Raw genomic sequence first — 11,187 nt, 5'->3', positions numbered from 1 at the left:
CAGGCCCCCGTCACTCTGTCACTATCTGTACTGTGCCTTTATGTCTTTTAAAGAAATAAAAGCAAAAAAAAAAAAAACAGTTTTCAAAAGTCAACCATTAAGTGCAAAAAATTTTATTCATCACTTTGCATCCTACCCAAAACACCCCAGAGAAACATAATTTTACTAGCGTTAGTCTGCTTTTTGACTATCAGCCACACACAGACACACACACAGACTACAGAACAGGCCAGAACCTTGCAGAAGCTGCCAAGTGTCAGGTTGTTTCTGACATAGTTTCGTACAAACTTTGAAGTAAAGACTGAACAGAACATCTCGTGCTAACTGTAAGGAAAAGGGGTGCAGAGCAGTACCTCCTCACACGGGGCACCAAATGTAAGGAAACTAGTACAGATCAACAGCAGTCAGAATAAAAAGACTCACAGACAGATTGAATTTAGCCAAAGAAAAGAAACTCCCAGAAGTGGACAAACTGACAGCGAGCACAGACCGAACACGTGGCAGAGGGCCCGGACCACAGTAGGAAGGGCCTTTTTATATCTTAGGTGGGCTCAGGGTGGGTGTGGATGGCAGTGGGTGGAGATGAGTGCCTCTATACAAGTTCTTCAAGTTTGGCCTCCTGGCTTCCAAACCTGGGGAAGAATGCAGGAGGTGGGGGAAAAACAATAGGATATGAGACGAAACTGGTCTCTTGAAAGAAGGCATGAGCAACCAGAGCTTTTTTAAAATGGCTGAGGCGTCTGTCCTTGTTCCATCAATCCTGATTTTGAGTACAGATAAAGAGGTGGGGTGCCGGTTTCCTTCTGGCTACTTCCTGCTGATATGGGGCGTAGACGAGACGAGGAGCAGGGTATCTATACACTGGATCGGATTGACTGGAAAAGGAGAGAGCAAGCAGCCTTGTGTTGCTCCTGCAGTCAAACCCTCCTGTAAGGGGTTTTGAAACATGTTAGTTGTACCTGGTAGGAATGGCAGCAAATGATTACGAGGATAAAAAGACAAATCGGAAACACTGTGCATGGTGGGAGCGAAGCCCAAATGAGGACAATGGGGGATACAGGAAAGCAAGAGTCCTGTCCAGTTCATGCGAAGACAGGTTTATGCCTGACCGCTCCGTTTTGTGTAGGGTGTCTAACAAGCAGATTAGATACACAGAGTGTAAACCACAGGACAGAGTCATTGTTACAGGATCCAAGAAAGGAGGCAGTTTTCCCATTGAGATGCAAACGGAAACTGACAGAAGGGGTTCAGTAATAATCAGGTGTGTTCTGAGGCATGGCCAAGCAATCTGTGAGGTCCAGACCTGTGTGTCTCTTCACATGGAGCCCTGGATGAGACATAGTAAGGGAGGTGTGAGCCTCCTTGGGGAAGACACCCCGTTGACTTCCACCACCTTGCTGGCCGGGGAGGAGGGCTGGCCTGAATAGGAGGTTAGTATCGAATAGGTGGCGTCTGCCTTGATTAGTACTGACCCTAGGCTGTCCTCCTGATGGCGGTGGTTACTTGGGGAGCTGAGCAGAGGGAAAGGCTTTTAGGCCTGGGGCCAACAGGAGTCCTTCAACCCCGAGGGCACTTCAGCATCCAGTGGCCTGGCTCTTGTCAGAGCCGACAGGGCTCTTCATGACAGCTACTTGCCCAATGCCCTGACTCCTCATTTCCTAAACACGTGCCATTCAGGGATGGACTGGCCTTGTTGGGTCTCCTTGATGGCAGATCACGGTGTAAAGCGGCCATTAACTGGCCTGCCACCTATCCTTACATTGCTCCTGCTGCCTCACTCGCTCCTCTTTCTCCTGGTCTCTGTTGAAGCAGAACACAGAAGCAGCCTTTAGGAATGTCAGCCAAGGGGTGCTCAATCCCGTGCCTAATCTCTGGTGGCCTGAGCTGGAGTCTACAGTCACAGGCATGTTACAATTTTTTTCCTGTGAGGTAAGACGATGCCAATGAGGACAGCTATGTCCTTCTATGTAAGATCAAAACATTAAGACTACCCTATCCAAACTGTCTAATACAAGGTCCAAAGATCAAACTGTACACCCTGATGGGGAGTTCTGCAGAATACAATCAGTTTCCCATCTTGAAGAGACTGGAGAAATGAGGGAACAAGTCAGGCTTTCCAGATTGCTTACTGACTGTCAGTAACTTAAAATCCAGTGAAAACTGAGCAAACAATTTTAGCTGTCAAATAACTTATGAAAACATTTACCGAAAGGTCCAATGCCTTCAACCAATTTTAAGAGTGCATATAGCTGGAAATACTTCTCAAATGTCTAACACAAGTGTAACCCAACTGAAACAGAGAGCTGTTAATAAATTTTCCCATGAAGACATACAATACGTGCATACATATGACACAGTACAGGAGAGAACGACAAAACATTGCATCTCTCTAGCACAGAGACTTTTGTCTGCCACTAGACAAGGGAGGGGAAAAGATGGAAGACAACTAGGCCTGGAGCATTCTTTGGAATAAAGTTGCTCAGGACTTACCCCTGCTCTCAGGTTTTTTTTTTTTTTTTTTTTTTGACAGCTCTGCAAAATATACTATTAGAGATGGCTGGAGCAGAGGTTCTGTCTCTCTGCAAGAGAGAACTTAGATGTGAGAGGAGCAGTGTGAGATGCAGCTCCATTACATTACGTTTTAGGCTTTTTGGGTTCATAGGAGGTAGAGAAGACTATTTTAGTTAGGACAGAGAGGGGGGACTGTAAAGAGAGCAGGGGCTGAGCTTGTGGGACAGAGGGTGGAGTGTGGGAGTGTGGGTGGTGGTGCTGATGTCAGGTTTCATTGCATCTGAGCAGCAGGCAGAGTCCTTTCTTAAGCTCTTGTTGGGGGAGGTGCTGAGCACCACACGGACCCCGACAGGTGGGCAGAAGTGAGAAAGGCTCCTAGTTGGAGTTGACAGTACATTGTCTTTGGAGCTTGGCATGTCTCAGGTGCAGAGCTTTCCAGAGCAATACACACTCTGCTAGCCTTTACACTATCTTTCTACATCCAGGGGGAGGGACTGGACTGGCAGAGGAGACTGGAGGGGAGAGGTCAGGAAGAGAGGAAAGAGGCAGTGTTGGCTGCCGGTGACAGGAGTGGGGAAGAGCCAGACAGGGGACAAGGGTAAGGAGAGGGTCATGGTCCCGAGGCTGCAGCATCCCCGAGAGAACAGTGGAAGGGAAAGTCGAGGGTGCGAGGGGAGATTCCAAGTGTTTCTCTGGTTTGTGGGCTTGGAATGAGAAGAGCTGACCTCAGAGGAGGATTAATGAAGGGGAATCGGGTGGGTCGGCCAGACAGGAATCACCAGATGGATGCTTGGGAGGAGCCTGGGGTGGACAGAGAGGAGGGTCACACTCCTGTTCCAGGATCTCAGAGAGGATGGTATGAGGGAGGGGCGGAGAGCTTACAGAGAGTTTTAGCTCCCTCAGGAAGAGCAGGAGAAAGAGAATTCAGGGGAGAAGAGGCTGGAAGGCTGGTCACTTTCCTTGTTGGCAGTGGAGAGGGAAAAGGAGGCACTAGAGAAAGAGGGGGAATGGAGTGAGCAAAGGCCTGTGTTCCTGAGAGGCCAGCTTATCAGGTGGTGGAGAAAGGAGGGGTGGGCAGGCTGATGATTTAAGGGGCCGCTCCAGGCCTTCTTCCTTCATGAGAAATCAGAGTGAGGAAAGTTGACCCCAATGGAGGAAAAAGGCTTGGAATAGGGGCTTCCGACCATTTGCCTTTTCTCTGTGTGAAGTTATTAAAATCTTGGAGAATTTTGAGACAAAAAAAAACACAAATTTTTGCCGAGGTGGAATAATAGCTTTGCTTTTGTCTCCCCCTTCAGGCCCAGCTTGTGCAAGTCTTTTCAGAGGCAGGCCAGAAGGGAGTTGAAATTTGGAGCCCATGGATTAAGCAAACTATGGTCTGAGGGAAGAGGTTCTTGTAGCAGGGCTTCCCTGGGGAAGAATCACCTTAACCGAGAACTTCAGTCCTGAGTCCTCTAAGAGGAGACAGCGACAGAAACCAACTAAACACCCAGGCCCTCCGAGGGCGGATGAACTGCTCACAAGCATCGCCCCAGCAGGCATGCGGTCAGAGTGACCTCTCTTACAATCTGATGGGCTGAGAACTAGGTCCGACGTGGGCATGTGATGATGAGATCAGGCAAAGGCTCTGGCTGTGAATTCGCTCAAAATGAGAAGTGCAAGCATGAGTGAGAAAATGTTCTGAATAGGGTCTTCCAGGTCAGAAGGGAAAAAGGAGATTGTAGGAAAGAGAAGGTTAGGGGCGGGTGGAGACACTAAAAAGGGGAAGAATTTGTCCAGATGAAGGGTGGGGTGGGAAGTCACAGCTCTCACCCAGAGAATACAAGAGTGGCAGACTGGGGCAAGATGCCAGCCCCTCTCTCTACTTCTCACACGGGGCAGCAAACATAAGCAAAAGGGTGCAGATCACAGAAAAGACAGAATACGAACTCACAGCCAGACAAAGCTTATCCAAAGAAAATAAATCCACAGAGATGGGTGACCAAATGCCAGCATGTGCGCGTGTGCACGTGGGTGCACACACACACACACACACTATACACCAGGGTGCCCAATTGGCTGGGCCTTTTTTATATCTTAGGTGCACTAGCGGTGGGGGGGCAGTAAACAGAGGTGAACTTCTCCATTCAAGTTTTTCAAGTTTGGCCCCCTGGCTTCCAAACATGGGGCAGAGTGCAGGGGGTGGGGTGGAGAACACCACGTTGTGAGACTATACTGGTCCCCTGAAAGAAGGTAAGGGTAACAGATACCTAAAATGGCTGAGGCTTCCGTCCTTGTTCCATCACTACCTACCTATGTCAAACATACACACACTGAATGTCTTGCTAACAGCAGCAGAATCGTCTCTGCTGTCAAGCATTAGTTCTACTGCTGGGCATTAGATGGCTTGGCCCCAGGATATTAACTCGACTACTTAATGCAGATGCAAATCACACTGTTTGTGGGTCTAGGCAGATGATGGTGAAGAAAACTAAGATAGGTATCCAACCCAGGTATACGGCATGTATGGCAGTGATCCAACCTCACCCAGGATATGGGAGTGGAACCAGAAGTTGCAAAACAGGCATTCCAACATTGGGTGCCAGTGTCCCAAGTAATAACAAATGATTCTTCCTTGACACTGTACATCCAGTTGAATAAATCTAGTAATTTATGGCATTAATGACCAAGCATTTACTTAACTGCTTTAAAATATTATATATACAGGATTTCAGTCAAATCTGTAACACTCACAAAAAATATATACAAAAACTCAGGAGGGTGCCCAGTGTCATCAAAGTACAGGTACTCGAACTTAAACCCAACTAAAAGACTACTTCACATATTAGTTAAGGGTAAAGGTGGGTATTACTATTCCCTGAACGCTAAAAGTACTCCTGGTCAGTCCTCTCAGACTGACACTGTCAACATCAACTTTATGCTGATCCACTATGTAAATACTAACTACAGGTGTATAAAACAAGTTTTATAAAGTGATCTGGAAAGGTTTTATACAACCCTAGTACTTCATGGCATAAAAATTTCCTCCTATGGAAAAGTAGCAACTGACTCAATGACTGGATTTGAGGTGATTTTATTTTTCCTCCATTCCCTGTATTGTCTAAGTCTTCTATAGTGAATGTGCACTTACAGAGAATAAAATGAAAATGAGCTGCACTCTGTAGCTCACGGTCCCAGCAATCCCGACCTTGCTTTGCATAAACAGAGTACAGCAGAAATCGGGCACATCAAACTGTCTTTATAGAACTACCAGGGAGTGGCGAATCTAGATAGTACACTCCAGAACTGCACTGTCCCAGCCAGTGGCCACTACCAATCATGGGTGACATGCTGGACACACTACATGTGACGAGTCCAAGCTGAAATGGGCTGTAAATGCAAAATATGCATTGGATTTTAAACACTTTGGTCCAAAAAAAAGTAAAGAAACCCCTTAACAGTTTTCAGCATATCAATTAAATGCTGAAATGATAGTACTTTGGGTATATTAGACTAAAAAACCACTGAAGTTGATTTCACATCATTTTCAGATCAGGATACTAGAAGTGAACACGCAGTTTGCACTAATTCATATTTTCACTGTAAAGTGCTGCTCTAGGACAAAATTATTCAAGTAGAGCCAGCAGCATGGCCATCAGTTGGGATCCTGTTCAGAGGCAGATCTTTGGGCCCCAGCCCCGAAGTGCTAAGCAGAATATGCATTTTAACAAGACCCCCGTTTGTTCAATATACACATTGAATACTGAGAAGCACTGTTAAAGAAAACCTGTATTTTCCCTACGCGTGACAACCTCACTTTTTTAAAATTTATCTATTTATTAAAATGCTACAACGGGTCATGACAATTGTAGACAACAAGAACATAAGGTGGATAAAAAATGCAAAAACAAATTTCATTACCATTACCAGTTTTGGTGGAGTTTCTATTCCACAGAAGATAACAAATTAAAAATAACCATCCAGTTCCACTACGAATGCTTGTCTTTAAAAATGCAACTTTGTGCAAAAACAACTGGTGTATCATGGATTTTCAAACCAACCTATTAATGCACCAGGAACGTATCATAGTGTCTGTGCAAAACTGCCAGTATCAGTAGAAAAAAACACTGATAAAACAATTAAAATACCATAGAGTGTCTACTGAGCCACAAGATGTTAGGAAAATCTAAAGGTGTCCACTTAAAAGTTTACCAAAATAAGAAACTTAGAGAATACTAAAAATATACAAGAAACATTTCAATCTGAAATGTAGCACGCAGAGAAAAAACAGCAAATGGCAAAATTAGTGTAAAATTAGTGCACAAGAATACTGTGCTGATACAGACAACGGACTCATTTAGAGGAAGAAGCTGCTGTTCTCATCTCCAAAGTCCTTTCCTGTATTCCACTGCACCTGACGATTCTACAGAGATGCATTACTCAAAACTAAAACAAGCAGTTACTCACGTTCCCATGTTTCTGACTGATTATAATTCAATAAAATTCTGACTGATTCTAATTTAATAAAAGGAATTGAGCCCACAGGAAACTGAAAAAAGGTTTGATTCTCTCTGCTCCACACTCCCACTTAGTTATCTGCCACACAAGAGAATTTATACAGAGAATCTGTTACTTATTCACAAGACTATACCAAAACATCCTTATGTGTGATTAACCTCCAAAAATGTGAATTCCTGAAGAGCTACTAGTGGAAGTGGGGTACATAGGCCCTCAAAGATTTGCTGAAAAACAACAACAAGCCTGTGAGCTCACACAGTGAAAGAAAATTTTTTTGATTAAATTTTTTTGGTTAAATTTCCTTTTTTTTCTTTTTTATCTTTTATTTAATGAATATAAATTTCCAAAGTACAGAATATTTATTACAATGGCTTCCCCCCCATAGCGTCCCTCCAACCCACAACCCTCCCCTTATCCACTCCCTCTCCCCTTCCATTCACATCAAGATTCATTTTCGATTCTCTTTATATACAGAAGATCAGTTTAGCATACATTAATAAAGATTTCAACAGTTTGCTCCCACAGAGAAACATAAAGTGAAAAATACTGTTTGAGTACTAGTTATAGAATTAAATCTCAATGTACAGCACACTAAGGACAAAGATCCTAGATGAGGAGTAAGTGCACAGTGACTCCTGTTGTTGACTTAACAAATTGACACTCTTGTTTATGGCATCAGTAATCAACCTAGGCTCTTGTCATGAGTTGCAAAGGCTATGGAAGCTCCCTGAGTTCACTGACTCTGATCATTTTTAGACAAGGCCATGGTCAAAGTGGAAGTTCTCTCCTCCCTTCAGAGAAAGGTACCTCCTTCTTTGATGACCCATTCTTTCCACTGGGATCTCACTCATGGAGATCTTTCATTTAGTTTTTTTTTTTTTTCCTCCCAGAGTGTTTTGACTTTCCATGCCTGAAATACTCTCATGGGCATTTCAGCCGGATCCACATGCCTTAAGGGCTGATTATGAGGCCAAAGTGCTATTAGGACATTTGCCATCTATGGGTCTGCTGTGTATCTCACTTCCCATGTTGGATCATTCTCTCCCTTTTTGATTCTATCAGCTAGTATTTGCAGACACTATTCTTGTTTATGTGATCCCTTTGGTTCTTAGTCCTATCATTATGATCAATTGTGAACACAAATTGACCACTGGGACTAGTGAGATGGCATTGGTACATGCCACCTCGATGGGATTGAATTCGAATCCCCTGGTATGTTTCTAACTCTACTCTTTGAGGTAAGTCAGCTTGAGCATGTCCTGAATTGCACATCTCTTCCCTCTCTTATTCCCACTCTTATATTTAACAGCAATCACTTTTCAGTTCAGTTTCAGCACTTAAGAAGAATTGTGTATTGATTACAGTATTCAACCAAAAGTATTAAGTAGAACAAATACAAAAAATACTAAGAGGGATAACATATTAAGCTGCTCATCAACAGTCAGGGTAAGGGCTGATCAAGTCACCATTTCTCATAGTGTTCATTTCACTTTAACAGGTTTCCTTTTTGGTGCTCAGTTAGTTGTCACCTATCAGGGGAACAAGTGGTATTTGTCCCTTTGGGATTGGCTTATTTCACTCAACATAATGTTTTCCAAATTCCTAACAGGGATCACTTTTCAGTTAAAATTTAAACACCTAAGAATAATTGTGTGTTAATTACAGAGTTCAACCAATGGTACTAGAACAAAAAAAATACTAAAATGGATAAAGTGTTACATTGTACATCAACCGTCAGGACAAGAGCTGATCAAGTCACTGTTTCTCATAGTGTCCATTTCATTTCAACAAGTTTCCCCTTTGGTGCTCAGTTAGTTGTCGCCAATCAGTTATCTGATTAAATTAAGTATAGGGCATGCTGGCCTCCTTCTTTTAAATGAAATAAAAAATATAGTTAGTTTGAAGAACAGGTGATGGTAAATCAGATTTTTTTTTATTTTTCAAATGCTGTTTGTATATACTCTGTATTTCTCTCCCATTTTACACTGTCAAGAACTAAGGTATAGACAAAGAACTATAAGTTACATATAGGCATTAATACTAAAAGTATACAAATACTCAGTCACTTTGAAAAAATCATCTCATGTCCAAGAAAATATAGAACAGACCCAACATGGCTGAATACGGTTTAGCAACGACAACATGTTGCGGCCATCTGGGGAGCGAACCAGGGAAAGGGAAGACCTTTCTCTCAGTCTCTCCCTCTCACTATCTGTAACTCTACCTCTCAAATAAATAAAATCCTTAAAGAAAATTCATATGGAAGCACAAAAGGCCACACATAGTTGGAGCAACCTAGAGTAAGAAAGCCCAACCTGCATGAATCATAATACTCGGTTTCAAAGCATTCTACAAAGTTACAGTTATTAAAACAGCTTAGTAATGCATAAAATCCAATGTGTAGCTCAATGGAACAGAAGAGAGAGCCCAGAATTTAATCCACATACAGATAGCCAGCTGACTTCTGACAAAAGTGCTCAGACCACACAGTGGAGTTAAGGATAATATTTTCAAAATGGCGCTGGCAAAACTGGATGCATATACGTAGAAGAACAAAAGTAGATCTGTATCTCTCTTCACATACAAAAATCAACTGAAGATACATCAAAGACCCAATTTAAGACCTGGCATTATGGACATTATGAGGTTGCTGGACGAAAACATAAGGGAAACACTCAAAGACGTTGGTGTAGGAACAACTTCTTGGATGGGAACCCTGAAGCTCAGGCAACAAAAGTAAAACTAAGGAAATAGGACTATATCGAACTCGGAAACAAAGGACGTGACAATTCGAGTGGAGAGACATCCAGCAGAATGGAAAAAATAGTTGCAAACCATCTATCTGCCAAGGATTAATATCCCAAATATATATGCAACTTAAAAAAAGTCAACAACAACAACAAAATCAATCCAGTTCAGGAATGGAAAAGGACTTCAACAGACAATTCTCAGAAAGAAGAAATACAAATGGCAAGCGAACATACGGCAAAATGCTCAACATCTCCAGGCTTCAGGGAAATGCAAATCAAAACCACAATGAGATATCTCCTCACCCCCATTAGAATGGCTGAAATCCAAACAACAGAGTAACAAATGCTGCAACGGATGTGGGGGGAAAAGGAACACTTAGACACTGCTGGGAGGAATCTCAGGGAATCAAACAGAAAGAAATGTTTGTGTGTATCAGTACTGCTGCAAATACAGTTTGTCAAACTTTGTTTTATGCCTTTGTGAAACTGATGGTTAAGAATGTTATCCTACCACATTTTAATGATCTATAATTACTGAAAGATTTACCACATAGGGATGAAACAATCATTTTTCTATTCAATTACTGTTTACAGTCTTTGTCTATTGTCTCACTAAACTGGTATAATTTTGTTTTTTACTCATTAAACCTATCTAGTAAAGTATTAAGGCTTTTTACTGCAATGTAATTTGAAAATTGGCTCAAAATCTAAACCAAAGACAGAAAGAAAAAGGAGAAGGAAACACAGTGGAAAGGAGAAAGGGGGAGGGAAGAAGGCAATATCATTGTGTTCTTACAGTTGTGTCTACAAAGCACACTGAGTCTGCTAAACACTAATTAAAAGAAAAGAAATACACAGAAAACCAATGCACGTTAATTTGTTCCCCACAACACTGCTTATCCATTTGCCAAACTGCAAACGATCAATATAGAACTAAGAAAATAAGGTACATTCGATAAATACCAATTATTGAAATGTATTAACTATCAACAGAATATGTTAAGAAAAACTACATATAACATCACAAAACCTCACATAGTACATAAGATGTGTGTACACATGAAAAAGATGAAGATTATTTGCAGAGAAAGAAATGTATGAAGGAAATGAAATTAAAACACGTTGTAAATTCTTAACTTCCTTTTAAAGCTGTTAAATAAACTGTAATGATTTTTAGAATTCAGAGGGGCAAGGATTTGAAATCTTGGTTACCAAGCCAATTAAGGTCACCTGCATTCCATCCTTGAAGTACCCAGGTTCAGTATCCACCTCCGGCTCCTGACTCTAGTGGATTCCTATTAACGTGGATGGAGAAGGCAGTTGTGACGGCTCAAGAAATCGGGTACCTGTTTCTGGCTCCTGAGTCTAGCTTCCTGTAATGTGGACCTGGAGGGCAGCGGATAGGACCCAGGTTTTTGGATACCCATCA

This window comes from Oryctolagus cuniculus, chromosome 13, assembly GCF_051225735.1.
Source record: "Oryctolagus cuniculus isolate XC-2025 breed Fujian yellow rabbit chromosome 13, ASM5122573v1, whole genome shotgun sequence".
In the NCBI taxonomy this organism is placed as follows: domain Eukaryota; kingdom Metazoa; phylum Chordata; class Mammalia; order Lagomorpha; family Leporidae; genus Oryctolagus; species Oryctolagus cuniculus.
This window is presented reverse-complemented; position numbering follows the sequence as displayed.